This window comes from Ambystoma mexicanum, chromosome 11, assembly GCF_040938575.1.
Source record: "Ambystoma mexicanum isolate Mex_15411 chromosome 11, UKY_AmexF1_1, whole genome shotgun sequence".
In the NCBI taxonomy this organism is placed as follows: domain Eukaryota; kingdom Metazoa; phylum Chordata; class Amphibia; order Caudata; family Ambystomatidae; genus Ambystoma; species Ambystoma mexicanum.
This window is the reverse complement of record NC_090934.1, coordinates 1071740038-1071754473: the sequence shown is the minus strand read 5'-3', so window position 1 is coordinate 1071754473 and position 14436 is coordinate 1071740038.

Sequence of the window (14436 nt, the reverse complement as noted above, 5' to 3'; positions counted from 1 at the left end):
TCACGGTTCTTCTTGGCGCCGACTCGCAGAGTTTGTGTGGTTTTCTTCAAAAGAGGCTGAAAACTCTAGCAGAAAACTGCATGCTCGTGCTGGGGTTGCCTTCCCGCAGGACCGAGTTTTTCGGTATGGCGATGAGTCTGCCTTTTACTCCATTCTCATGAAGCAATTAATGCTGCAGCCTTATTTTCTACGAGGATTACGCCACAACCTTCCTCAGACGAAGTAAGTTAAAACTTCAGTCCGCTTTGGCTGGAACAGAGAAATGTTTAAAAAAAGAAGTGACTGTGTATATGCAGAGAACTCTGTCGTTTGGGTCCCTGTGCAGGGACCCAGACTGGATCGCTTGGGCCCAGTGCAGGGACCACAAGCTGATTCTGGCTGTCGTTGCAGTGTAGCTCCTTATATTAGACCCAGGGCTGCCCCTGGGTCTTTGTTGTGCCTGTGTGGGGGGCTGGGTGCCGCCCCATGGCTGGCTGATGCCGACGGCGATAATGCACCATGTGGTGCCTGCACTACTCTGTTCCTGCCCCCCTTCCTGACGCTGGTGCTTAGCACCCCTTAGGGAGGAAGGGCATGCTGTTGTTTCTCACCTCGACCTTCCTTCTTCTCTTCCTGGGCCGGAGGCGACGGTGTGTTGCTTGTAGTGTCCCGGGGGAGAGGGAAGAACACCGCCCACCCTTTTGTTGGGCTGTCGCTCGTCCCTCTCCCCTACCTGCTGCTATGGGACACGCGTTACCCGACCTCGCCTGGTGCCTGCGGCGTTGCCCATACTTAATTTATTTAACTTTTCTGTTAGAAAGGTGCCACGACTCACAGGTGATGATGCCACGAGCATTGATAAAGCTAAGGGGCGGTTCAGCTTGTGATGTGCACTGTGTACATTATATAATAATATTATATTTAGCAAACATCATAGTCTTTACATTTAAACCATGTATTTGTGAGGCTTTTTGTATAGTTCACACTTAAGAGAATCACTTTTAGGTGATCCCATTTTTGGAAGCCAATGCAAATAAGAACCATTTAAGTAGAATAATTTTCCCATGATCACATAGAGTGGTCCAATGGGAAAGCCTACCTGGGAGCCCTCGGTTTTCTGGTTGCACAGTTTGCAAATTTGTGTACTTCACACAGCACATTTTCTTGTTGCATCTTTGGATTTCCTGGATAAAGGATATATGTTTGGCCGTTTTAGCACAGTATTTGTAGTTTTGCTTTGCCAGGATTAAACACAGGACTACCCGGGCCAGTATGCAACCTGATGGGAGTCTAAAAGCCTCTGACAATGGCCAACTTGAGATGTCTTTAATATGTATTGTGGGGATGTGGCCAAAATGGCAGCTAGGGAGTTGCTTCACTGCATAGCTCATGCCCACCTGGCTGATCAGAGTGTTGATGGAGACCCTGGCGTTCTGCTAGTTGAAACACATTTTACGCCTTACTGAATGGGTTCAGGAGGAGTGATTAGCGGTGGGGCTTCTGCAGGTTCCCCGGGGCTCGCTCGCGACTTTCTTCTTCCTCCTGTTCCTGGCACAGGAAGCTGAGTGCTGTAATAGTGGTTTAGGCCACAGTGATTGGAGCAGTGGTGATGGGCAGGGGGCGCCTGAGGCGTATTCCTGCTCAAGGATTGGTAGATGGAGCCACCTGGTATGAAGATGAAGTTCTCAGAAGTCCCAGAAGTGAAAACGTCTACACTGCACACTGGTGATCAAAGCGGGCAGTGTGGTGAACCAAGATGTCCATGGCAGTGTTGGTCCACTTTGGGCTGAAATCCCAGAGTTTAGGGATATTTTGGAACCCTTTAGCCTTTAAAGGAGGCAGCATTGAAGTGGTGGAACTACCAAAGCGCCACAAAGAGGCATGGACTGGAAGAGAGTAGACTCATGTTATCCAACACTTGAAGGTACGGGGTGTTGTGAGGCACCTCTGGAGTGTCCACAGGTTGATTCTGGGATCAGATACGATTTGGTTTATAGTGATAATGTAGAAAGACAAAATGTAGAAAGTCAAAATGTCGAAAAAAAAATGTAGAAAAAAAAATGTCGAATTTTATTTGATGACGTTTTTTATTCGAAATGGGGGAGTCCCCCCACCCCCCCTTTTTTTCTTTTTTTTTTTTGTTTTACCTATTTTATTTTATTCCCGGACCCCAAAATAAATATATAATTAAAAAAAAGGGAATTCGACAGTTTTTTTCGACATTATTGTCATTCTATATTTTATTTTCGACATTTTGACTGACAACCATACGATTTAATTGAAAGGATCCCCATATGGATTGGTAAACAGGAAATGATAAAGATTTTGGTCTGAAGTTTCGTGAACAGATCCTCTGGCGACTTTACTGGAGGAGCTTAGTAGAGTCCTGACACCTGGAGTCCAGGTTTGGGTGAGACATGATACAGAGGCTTTGCCTATCCACGGATCTCAGAAGTTCACATGGTCTTCGGTGACCTGGAGAGGCCAAAGGATCAGAGGGTAAATATCAAAGAAAGTACAAATTAGGGCTGACCTGCTAGTCTGGAAATCGATGCAGCAGTCCGTGAATATGAGGGACGATCCAAGAAACAGGACATTTCAGATATCATAGACACGTACAGAAGCAGAATTAGTGGAAACTGTTTACCAGCTCATCTATGAAGAGGAGGACCACTTTCGGATCTATGGACTGTTATTTAAAGACAGGAGGCATCACTCTGAGGTCCATAAAGTCCTGAGAAGGAACAGAAACAAGAAAGCTGACTGAAATAATTGTGGCTAAGGACGGGATTTGTGTCAATACTGGGGGGGTCATCCTAGCGTCTTTCACAAAAGAGGATTTGGTGGAATACCTGCCAGAGTTGAGAGACAGCAGGCATTAGGAGTATGGCAGTAACCCTGCAGCTGCTTCCAGCAGGTTGCTGCCAGACTCGTAACATTTTTCCGCTGCCACCGGGACATTACAAGTATCGGGGGATCGGGAAGTCAGGCGCTGGAAAATGTTAGTCCCCATTCCCATAGCACTCCATGGGAATGGTGGCATGGAAGCACTGGCAGTGTTTCTGTGAAAACTCTGCAGATGGGGGCCATTATGCCCGGCAGGTCAGACCCCGCAATGGTACCCGCCCACAGAGTTGTATTGTGGGGGTCCGGAAATGGGTGCTGGAACGGTTCGACCGACATCCATAATTCCAGACCACCACACTTGTAATGAGGCCCAGTATCTTGAAAGATATGACATCCCTTGAGGAATAGATGAAGAAAAGCTTGCCTTAAGCGCAGAAAGAGCTTAAGGCACTCGCTGAGAGAGTGGATGTTAACAAAGAGGCCACCCAACTTAGAGAAAAATTCAGTGATTTTGGAAAAAACGAATCACGCAGAAGCAATTTGCTCTTACAAAACATAAAAGAGGAAGTAGAAGGAACTGATTTAGGGGGCCTGGTCAAATACCTCTTTTCAACAATCCTCCCAGTTGACCATTGCCTGGGCTTGGATATGGCTAGTGCTCCATACAGGCCCAAAATCATTGACTGTCAGAGGAAGACCAAGGTGTGTGTTGAAAAAACTCCACTCCTATGCAACCAAAGAGAAATTACTCTCCTTAAAACTAATTTTGATGCCAGTGGATTTGAAAGGGAGCAACCTTTTGATCTTTCAGGATATATTGGTGTACACGCTGATCAAGAGAAAGGAATTCAAGTCAATCTCAGAATACCTTCAGGAGAAAGGGATTCAGTACAAATAGACTTTTCCATGTGGTTTTTCTTTCTGTGAGAGAGACAAGCAGACAGCCTCATATCACTTCTGTACAAGAGTGTTGCGAACTACTAGGCATAGAAGCATCAATACTAGTATCGGATCAGCAGGCAGCTCGCCTTCTCATGGGCCTCCAGAATGATAGCGCTAAGATATCATGGCGGAGGGAGGCAGTAATGTTAGTCAAAGCTTGACAAGGGGAGGACCAGGAATGGAATGATAGGCTTTGATTTACTAATCGTGTTTATTCTTATGCTTCATAGATATGGTTATTGCTGATTTATCTCTGAAGTGAGTGGATCAATGCACGATTTTATTTGCAAGTTGGTGAATGTTATATGATATTGGGAGATATCAGGGCATGTGATTACTATTATATGTTGAATTTCAACAGATTGGGAAAATCCCTAGTGTAAGGTGGGCAATATTTTGAAGCCTTTGGGCAGAAAGGCAAGGGTACAGATAGGATGGGTTGAGGGAAGGGGAACAAAGAAAACTTGTTTTTTTGGGGGGAGGGGTACTTGCTGCAAAGTTAGTAGGGGAATTATCAGTGACATTGAGGGAAAGCAATATCGATTTTAAAGATAAGGCATAAACATGGTCAAATGTCTGTCACTTAAAGTCATGGGCTTTAATTCTCTAAACAAAAGGCATCCGACCGGTAATAGAATCCCTCCGAGACCAAGGTATTACTGTACCAACACATAGCCAATGCAATACCCTGAGTTGGCCCACAAAGAAAAATGGAAAGGAGGTTTATCGTTTTATTCAGGATCTGCGTGCACTTAACGCTGCTGTGTTGCAAGCCTTTCCCTTTGTACCCAACCCTGATACTATCCTGCCCTGCATTCCATACACAGCCACGTATTTCACTGTTTTTAATTTATGTTCAGCCTTTTTCTCAATACCCATTTAACCCGACAGCCAGTAACTGTTTGCATTTACTCATAAATCCACTCAGATCTTGTAGAAGGATCTTGACTCTGTGGTGTTCCCGGGAGGGTCTATGCTAGTGCAGTATGTGGAGTATGTGGATGATCTGCTCCTAGCCTCCCCATCCTTTGAGGCCTGATAGCAAGACTCCCTCACACTGTTGACAGTGCTTGCTGAAAAAGGTCACAAGGTATCTATGATAAGTTACAGTTCTGTCTGGCCTGTGTGTGATACCTGTCCAATGGGATTTCAGCTGGGAAAATATACCAATAGCAGAATCAGATTATAGTGATTGTGATGAATCTAGGGTATTTGTCAAGACGAAGGGAGGTCAGACAACCCCTCTCGAACCACGGAAGCCGAATGGAGTATGACCCTCCCACCGGTACGGGTAGCTGATGTGAGTATAACAGGACACCATCTGGCAGCAAATGGGGGGGAAAGGGTTAGGGAGAGGTTGTGGATAGGTAAGGGGAAGTAGGAACAACTGTAAGAGGGTTAGGATACACATTTGGATAGGATGGGGGAATTTGGGAAGGCACAAACTACATACAACATATATGAGCATTCATCTTGTCCTTCCTATCTTGCATGTCCTGACTAACCTAGTGTGGATTTCCTACATTAGATACATATTCAACCTGCAAGCTGACAAACACACAATGTAGCACATAAATGAAAACATGAATGGTGGAACACAGTGACCACAGAAATCAATATGAGCCACATGAACACAGTATACAAATATCCACAACACACTTTCTTTTCCACAGAATGAGAGACTGACTGACTGCCTTCTACAGTCTCCTTATACTTCCCAGTGTCCTGCACAGACTCGCCTACGTGCCATACCTATTACTTCACAAGTATTCACCCTCATAGGCAGTGAATGCTGGATTACCCCACCCCTGATAGTCAGTAGCATAATCAAGAATGAAGGTGCCTAAATAACACATTGCCAAGTGTTAACCAATCAACACTAGCAAGCTGATTTACTCTTGTGATTGCTAATAGTTACGAACATACTTCTGGCCCCAAGTAATTATCTTTGGCTCGGGGTGCTGGGCGTGACCCCGAGCAGTTGGTTGTAGGCAGTAACTGGTGGAAGCCCACCCGCCTCTCCAAATAGTCGGAGAATGGGAAGCCTCCTTCGCGCCGACCGTGCATAAGCCTGCTGGCTGCAGTTCCCATCACTGCTGCTGTCCGGGAGGTCAAAAGTACCCATAGAAATCACTGCTGTGGCCCTGGAACCCTGAACGCCATCTGCTGCACGTCGTCCTGCCTGTGCCTCATCACCATAATTACCAGCACCTGGCACGACAGGACGCTTCCTTGTGACGCCAGTATGCACCCATGCTGCATGCACACGCCTGGCTGCACTGCCTCATGGGAACTGTAGTTCGTTACAGAAAAGGCACCTGCAGGGCTTGTTAGCCAGCGCTTGGTGGCTCTGGCCACACATGCCCTTAGAAATGGCACCAAGTCTGCCCATTTTCCGGACAGTATTCATCCCTTCTCCCCAATGCGAACCACCCCCTTTGAGGCTAGGGAGGTGAGGACGCTAAGCAAGACTGTCTCTAGGGGTCTTGGCAAGTGGACCCCACTTGGAGTGGCTCCCCTATTGGGGACAAGGACTGCCATTCCTTTGAGGAACTCCTTATAGGAGAAACACTATTTGCTCATATGGGAATGAATATGCTTGCACTTACTGCTGTATTGTCCTCAACAACCAGTAATCCAATTCCCATCTCCTTGGCTTCAGATAATGCTGGATTTCACAGAACCAACAAAGAGAAACTAAATGCCCAGTTAAGAGCTGGCAGCAACCTTAAAGAGATGAAGAACCCAAGGATTGGAGGAGAGAACCACATGCAGAGGAGAGCCTCTGGCGAAGGAACATTGTGCAAGGAGAGCAGTTGAGCTACCACTGCAGGTACGGGGTCGAGAGGAATGTCCCGCTTGGTGGCATGACCACGGGGTTCCTGTGGTTGGCATGGAGCCCTCGAACAAATGATGACATCAAGCACTTTAGGAGTCATGAGTACTCCCCTCTGTTGGTGTATGCAGAGACAGCCAAGGCTGGCTGGTTGAGAGATAGAGACGAAGAGAGACTGGAGAACAAAACCAGGGGAAGACACCCTGATAAAACACTATACATTGGGAACCAGCCCAATGCTGGCGATGGTAGCAGGGTGGTCCCGGGAAGGGGGCAGCAACTGAAAACAAGTCAAGTAACTCTAGAAATGGGGTACTGGAACCCGAGAAACTCGAAGTGTGAGCATTGGCGAGGGCCACGAGAGTCCTACAAGAGACACTGTGGAGCTAATTAATAGAAGAGAACCCAGAAGGTTCAAGTTATTAAGTGATAAAGTACAAGAAAGGATAAATGGGAGGGAAGGAAAAAAGAAACAAGCAGTATCCCTATGAGGAACTCCAACCTAAGGACTGTGAAAGCAACCGATGGAAGGGATTCAGAAGTGTTCCGCTTAGTAAAGGATCAACCAAAAGTAGAGGACAAAAGTGGTTGGGGGAAGAACATAATAAGGATTCCTTCTGATAACCCGTTTAGAGGAATCATAAGAACAAGTAGTAGATTTGACCCGGGAGGGTTCAATCGATTGCAGGAGAAACCACAAGAGAAGCATAGCAGGAATTAGGGAAATGATACGAGAAGGATCCATATGTGTAAAGATGTTAAGACTTTAAATGTATACCAGGAGTTACAGAGTCGCTTGAGGAGTGTGCAAGAAGGATTAAGGAATTTCTTTATTGTTTTTAAATAAAGCCCTCTTTTGCACTTGAACTACAAACACTACCCTTAGACGAAGCCCAACGAGTTTGGATAAGGGAAGTTGCAACCAGAAGCACAGTGCCCTGCTCTTTATATTAGTTTTCTATAGTGGCAGGACCAGAGAGAATAGGTTCTGGACTGAGGACATAGTTTTGATTTTTAGACGACTGACTCGCACCCTTATTTTAGTTTCTTAGGCAGGGATGATCCCCTTAGCAATTAGGGATGGATAGGCCTTTTCTTTTATTTGATAAAGAACCATTTGAAACGTCCTTAGTGCACCTGACACCTTCTTCTGGTTCACTGCACGATCCAGAAAGTCCCCAAATCCCGGCACATGAGAGGGTTCCTGGGGATGGTCATTTACTGCAGGTAGTGGGTTCCTGGGTATGTCACCTTCCGACCCTCACGCATAATCTGACCCCTGAGCCACTGCCATGGCCCCAAGAAGCTGAAGATGCCTTTGTCACCATAAAGTAAGTGCTCACAACAGCACCCACTCTAGGTTTGCCATATTACACCAAGCCATTTGTGTTGTACTGTGATGAACGGGATGGGTTTGCCCAGTTGGTTTCGACACAGTTGCACAGTGATGAGCACTGGCATGTATCATATCACAGTGTAGCCCTGGACCCAGTAGCAGCCGGACTCCCAGTCTGTCTGCAAACTGTCGCTGCTGCTGCCAAGCTGATAAAAAATACTTACTACCTGGTGCAAGGCCACCAGGTCACAATCGTAGTTCCACACGCTGTGCTGTCCATGCTGCTTAAAGGAGAGACACAACATATATTCAACTCTAGACTTACTCGGTATGAAAATTTGCTTATTTCAGGAGCCAATGTAACTTTGAACCAATGCCTTGTCTAGAACCCTGCCTCTCTGTTGCCTACCCCGCAGGATGGGAAACCACATGATGGCCTCTCTGTTGTTGAAACGCTTATGCCCCCCTGCACTGATTTGTCTGACTCCACTTTACAGAACCCAGATCTGATTCTGTTTGTTGACAGGACGTGTCTCTGGTTACCAGAAAAAGGTTTCAGCGTATTCTGTATGCACCTCCCACAAAGCCATAGAAGCCTACCAACTGCCATCAGCAAGATCTGCCCAGGTTGCCAAACTCGTGGCCCTCACCCGGGCATGTACCTTGGCTCAGGGTAGATCAGCCACAATATACATTGACTTCTGGTATGCTCATGGTGTCGTACACGATTTCAGAATCCTCTCGAAGTAACAGGGATATCTGACATCCACAGGCGCCCCTATATTGAATGGAAGATATGTGTCCGCCCTACTGCATGCACTATGACTCCCTGCTGCCTGCCCTGGCTATTGTCTAATGCAGGGGTGCACAACTGATTTTGACAGAGGGCTGAAAGTACCTCACATGATGGCTATAGTGGGCCGAAAAGTAAATGTGGGTGGGGCGGGTGGCGCGGTGGGGCGTGGCATGACAGGAGGCTTTTTCAACCCCCAATTTCTATTAAACACATGGAAAAAGAATTGGTTTTTGAGGTGTAATGATTTTTATTTGTATTTCAAACTTACATTTTGTACCACACATTTTCCATTGTTATCATATATTTAGTTATTGCATATCGTCTGTTTAATTATATATATTTTATTGACCCTTGATTGGACATTCCATTATTTTGGACTGCTATACTTTGGTGTTTGGGTTGCCCAAGAGGAGTATGGCCTTCGTCGAGTCAGGTTTCCACAAAAAGCAAAGGATGTACATCTCCTAACTGTGCCTGTTTTAGCTTTATTATTGGGTTCTCGCTTGGGGTCTGACACTATGTCCCATGGCTCCCACCCTCAACCAAACACTATGCCCCATGGCCCCCACCTCTCAAGTAAACACTATCCCCCATGGCTCCCACCCCAACCAAACACTATGCCCCATGGCCCACACCCCTCAAGCAAACACTATGGCCCATGGCCCACACCCCCAACCAAACACTATTCCCCATGGCCCCCACCCCTCAACCAAACACTATGCCCCATGGCCCCCACGCCCCAACCAAACACTATGCCCCTTAGCCCCCACCCCTCAAGCAAACACTATGCCCCATGGCTCCCACCCCCAACCAAACACTAGGCCCCATGACCCCCACCCCCAATCAAACACTATGCCCCATGACCCCCAACCAAACACTATGCCTCATGGCCCCCACCCCTCAACCAAACACTATGCCCCATGACCCCCACCCCTCAACCAAACACTATGCCCTATGGCCCCCACTCCCCAACCAAACATTATGCCCCATGGCTCCCAACCAAACACTATGCCCCATGGCCCCCACTCCTCAACCAAACACTATGCCCCATGGCCCCCACTCACCAACCAAACACTATGCTCCATGACCCCCGCCCCTCAAGCAAACACTATGCCCCATGGCTCCCACCCCCAACCAAACACTATGCCCCATGGCCCCCACCCCATGCACCCATACAGACCCGAACCCCCATACCCCAACTCAGCACACAAACTCACAAGCATACACCAATACACTATGCACCCATACCGACCCGAACCCCCATCCCCCAACTCAGCACACATACTCACAAGCATACACCAATACACTATGCACCCATACCGACCCGGACCCCCATCCCCCAACTCAGCACACAAACTCACAATCATACACCAATACACTATGCACCCATACCGACACAAACCCCCATTCCCCAACTCAGCACACAAACTCACAAGCAACAACAATACACTATGCACCCATACAGACACAAAACCCCCCCCCCCCCCCCACCATAGCATCTCAACATACACTGCACAGACATAGAAATACAAACAGCCATACAGACCGGATACACTCCCTCCCCCAACTCAACATGCACTGCACAGACATACAAATACAAACACCCATACAGACCCGACACACCCCCCCAGCCCCGCATCTCAACATACACTGCACATACATACAAATACAAACACCCATACAGACCCGACACACCCCCCATCCCCGCATCTCAACATACACTGTGCAGACATACAAATACAAACACCCATATAGACCTGACACACCCCCCACCCCCGCATCTCAACATACACTGCGCAGACATACAAATACAAACACCCATACAGACCCGATACACACCCCAACCGCCATCTCAACATACACTGCGCAGGCATACAAATATAAACACCCATACAGACCCGACACCCCCACAAACACAACACAAACATACAAAAACAAACATTTGTGCACTTCCGACACCCCCCGCCTCCGCATCTCAACATACACAACACAAACATACAAAAACAAACATTCATGTACACCCGACACCCCCCTACCCCGCATCGCAACAAACACAACACAAACATACAGAAACAAACATTCATGCACACCCGACACCCCCACCCCCACATCGCAACAAACACAACACAAACATAGAAAAACAAACATTCATGCACACTCGACACCCCCCACCCCGCATCGCAACAAACACAACACAAACATACAAAAACAAACATTCATGCACACCCGACACCCCCTACCCCTGCATCGCAACAAACACAACAGAAACATACAAAAAAAACATTCATGCACACCCGACACCCCTCCCCCAAACACAGCACAAACATACAGCATAACTGACCCGACACACAAACACAAACAAACAGACCACTTACCGGACGTGCTGGAAGGCAGGCTAGCTCGAATGCTGGCGATGTAAGTGGAGCCGTACGACGGCTGGCGTGGCAAGCAAGGATGAAATGCCTTCCGGCATCAAGCCTTACTAGCCACGCCAGCCATAGTGCGGCACTCCATTGGTGCAGCACACACCACTATGTGGCTCATAGGAGCTGCGTGGTGCGTGTGTGCTGAGCCAATGAGGGCTAGTGTTTTGTCCGGGCCGGAAGACAACAAAGACTTTCCTAATGGAGGGCGGCCATTGCTGCTTGCAGGCCGGACTCCATTAGGAAAGTCATTGTGCCTCGCGGGCCGGACAAAATGGCATGGCGGGCCGCTACTGGCCCTCTGGCCGTATGTTGTGCACCCATGGTCTAATGCAAGGGACACAATCCCTCTCAGTCTTTCACCACCCAAGGGAATGCCTTAGAGATTGTGCAGCTTGTTTGGTAGCCTTAAAAGGGCCCTGGCTCCTACTGAAACACTTGTTTGTCTTGCAGTCCCACAATAACTGATTGCCACCCTTATCAGACTGGCAGTACTCCAAGAACAAGCTCCTGAAGCAGAAAAGTTGACCTGGGCTCAGGTAGGGTGTAAGTTGCAAGCCGTCTCCCTTTGGTGCTCTTCAGCCAGCTGCCTGGTGGCTTCCAAGGTACTTCTTCCCTACTTGGTCGGTGAGGCTCCTGGCACTGCACACTCAGGTAGAAATGCGATAATTGACTCTGTCAGCCAAAACTGGATTGCCCATCAATCTCACCACTGTTGCTCAAGATTACTGCGAAAGGTGCATGGTATGTTTGACTTACAATGTTGACAGAGCAGTGCCCACAAAGTTGTCTGCACATCCAGTACTGGAGGGTCCTTTCTTAAACTTGCAGACAGATTTTATGCAGCTCCTAAAATGCATGCAGTTCTCGTACTGCCTCATCATAGTTGATGTGTTCTCTGGGTGGGTGGAAGCACGCATGTAGGATGGCAGACGCAGTTACGGTGGCCAAAAGGCTAGTGCAGAATTCATACCCTGATTTGGGCTGTCCCTGGTCATAGACAGTGACAGAGGCACACATTTTACTGGTCAGATCATTAAGGAGGTGTGCAAAGCCCTAGGAAAAGGCCAGAAGTTTAATTGAGCTTACCACCCCAGTCAAGTGCTCATGTAGAAGACTGCAATGGCGACTTAAAACTCTGCCTGTCTAAAGTGTGTCAAGAAACCAGGCGGAAATTACCCAGGCATTGGCCGTAGCTCTGTTTGCCATGCATAATAATATTATGTTATGTTACTTGGCATTTGTATAGCGCCTTATGTATCATTGGTATGACCTCAAAGCGCTGGTAGGTTGAACGCCCTCGTGAAACCGCAGTTCAAGTCAGTAGCGAGATAGAGAGAGAGAGAGAGAGTCATATAGTGCGTGGGCGCACCGCATATGTGTGCAGCTGGTGTGATTGTTGCATGATAGCTGCTTCTTAGTGATAGGTGCGGTGCTCAGGAAATCAGCTGGGTGTGTTCAGTCTGGAGGGTGGGCATCCAGACTGAGTTCTGGCTGTGTTAGGCCTGAGGGGACACCTAAGTTAGCGGTATGTGCTCGTCTAGCTGTGTTTTATTAGGATGATGAGGAGTTTGTGGGGTCACCTTTGCATGAGGACAGCTATACCGAATGTGTCATAGTATAGCTGTGTTCTAGTTGAGTGATAATGGTGTGTAGGAGAGAGTAAGCGTAGTAGTGTGATATGGTGGTTATCAGTAAAGCACCTGCGACTGGGCACGAGAGCAGGACAGGGGAATACATAGCGGTCATACATATACAGAGGGACAACAGGATGGATGTGGAAAACATGTGATACGGATAACATGGGGATTCCATCCACTCTATCAATCGTCCGCTCCATCTTTTCCGTCCATTCCATACGTTCCAGTCCATTCCAATCATCCATTGCATCTGCTTCATCTGTTCCATCCATTTTGTCCATTCCATCTGCTTCGTCCGTTCCACCCACTTCATCTGTTCCATCCGCTTCACTGTTCTATCCGCTTCATCCTTTCCATCTGCTTCATCGGTTTCATCGGTTTCATCCGTTCCATCTGCTTCATCCGTTTCATCCGCTTCTATCCGTTCAATCCGCTTTCATCCGTTCAATCCATATACATCCATTCCATCCACTTACATCCATTCCATCCACTTACATCCATTCCATCCACTTACATCCATTCCATCTATCTCGTCCGTTCCATCCACATTGTCTGTTCCATCCACTTCATCCTCACCATCCACATCATCCGTTCCATTCACTTCATCTGTTCCATCCATTTCATCCGTTCCATCTACTTCATCCACTCTGTCCAGTCTATGTGCTCCATCTGCTCCGTCCACTCCATCCATCCATTCCTTCTAATCTATCTACTTGTCTGCTCCATCCATCCATCTGTCCACTCCATCCATCTATCCACTCCATCCATCCATCAGTCCACTCATTCCATCTATCCAGTTGATCTTTTCCGTCCATTCCATCCACTTCATCTGTTCCATTCACTTCATCCATTGAATCCGCTTCATCTGTTGAGTCCACATCATCCGTTCCATCTACTTCTACTTGCTCAGTTTCATCCACTTCATCTGTTTCATCCACATCATCTGTTTCATCCACTTCATCCGTTCCATCCTCTTCATCCGTTCCATCCACTTCATCCGTTCCATCCATCTCATCCGTTCCATTCACTTCGTCTGTTCGATTCACTTTGTCTGTCCCTTCTCTTCGTCCGTTCCATTCTCTTTGTCATTCTATCCACTCAGTTCGCTCTGTCCACTCTATCCGTGTCATCCATTTTATCCACACCATCCGTTCTATCCGTACCATACACTCTATCCGTTCCATCCGCTCTATTCGTTCCATCTGCTTCTTCTGTTCCATCGACTTTATCCGTTTCATCCACTTCATCCGTTCCATCCACTTCATCCGTACCATCCACTTCATCTGTTCCATCCGTTCCATCCACTTATCAATTCTATCCATTCATTCCCTCGATCCACTTCATCTACTCGATCCACTCCATCCATTCCACCCACCCACTCCATCCTTCCCATCCGTTCCATTCACTTCATCCGTTCCGTCCACTTCATCCATTCTATCCACTTCATCGGTTCCATCCGGTTTCATCTACTCCGTCCGTTCCATCGGTTCCATCTGTTCCATCCACTCCAACTATTCTATCCACCGTTCTATCCACCGTTCTATCCAATTCGTCTGATCCATCCACTTCGTCCGTTCATCGACTTCATCCATTCCATCCACTTCATCTGTTTCATCCACTCCATCCACTCAGCCCCT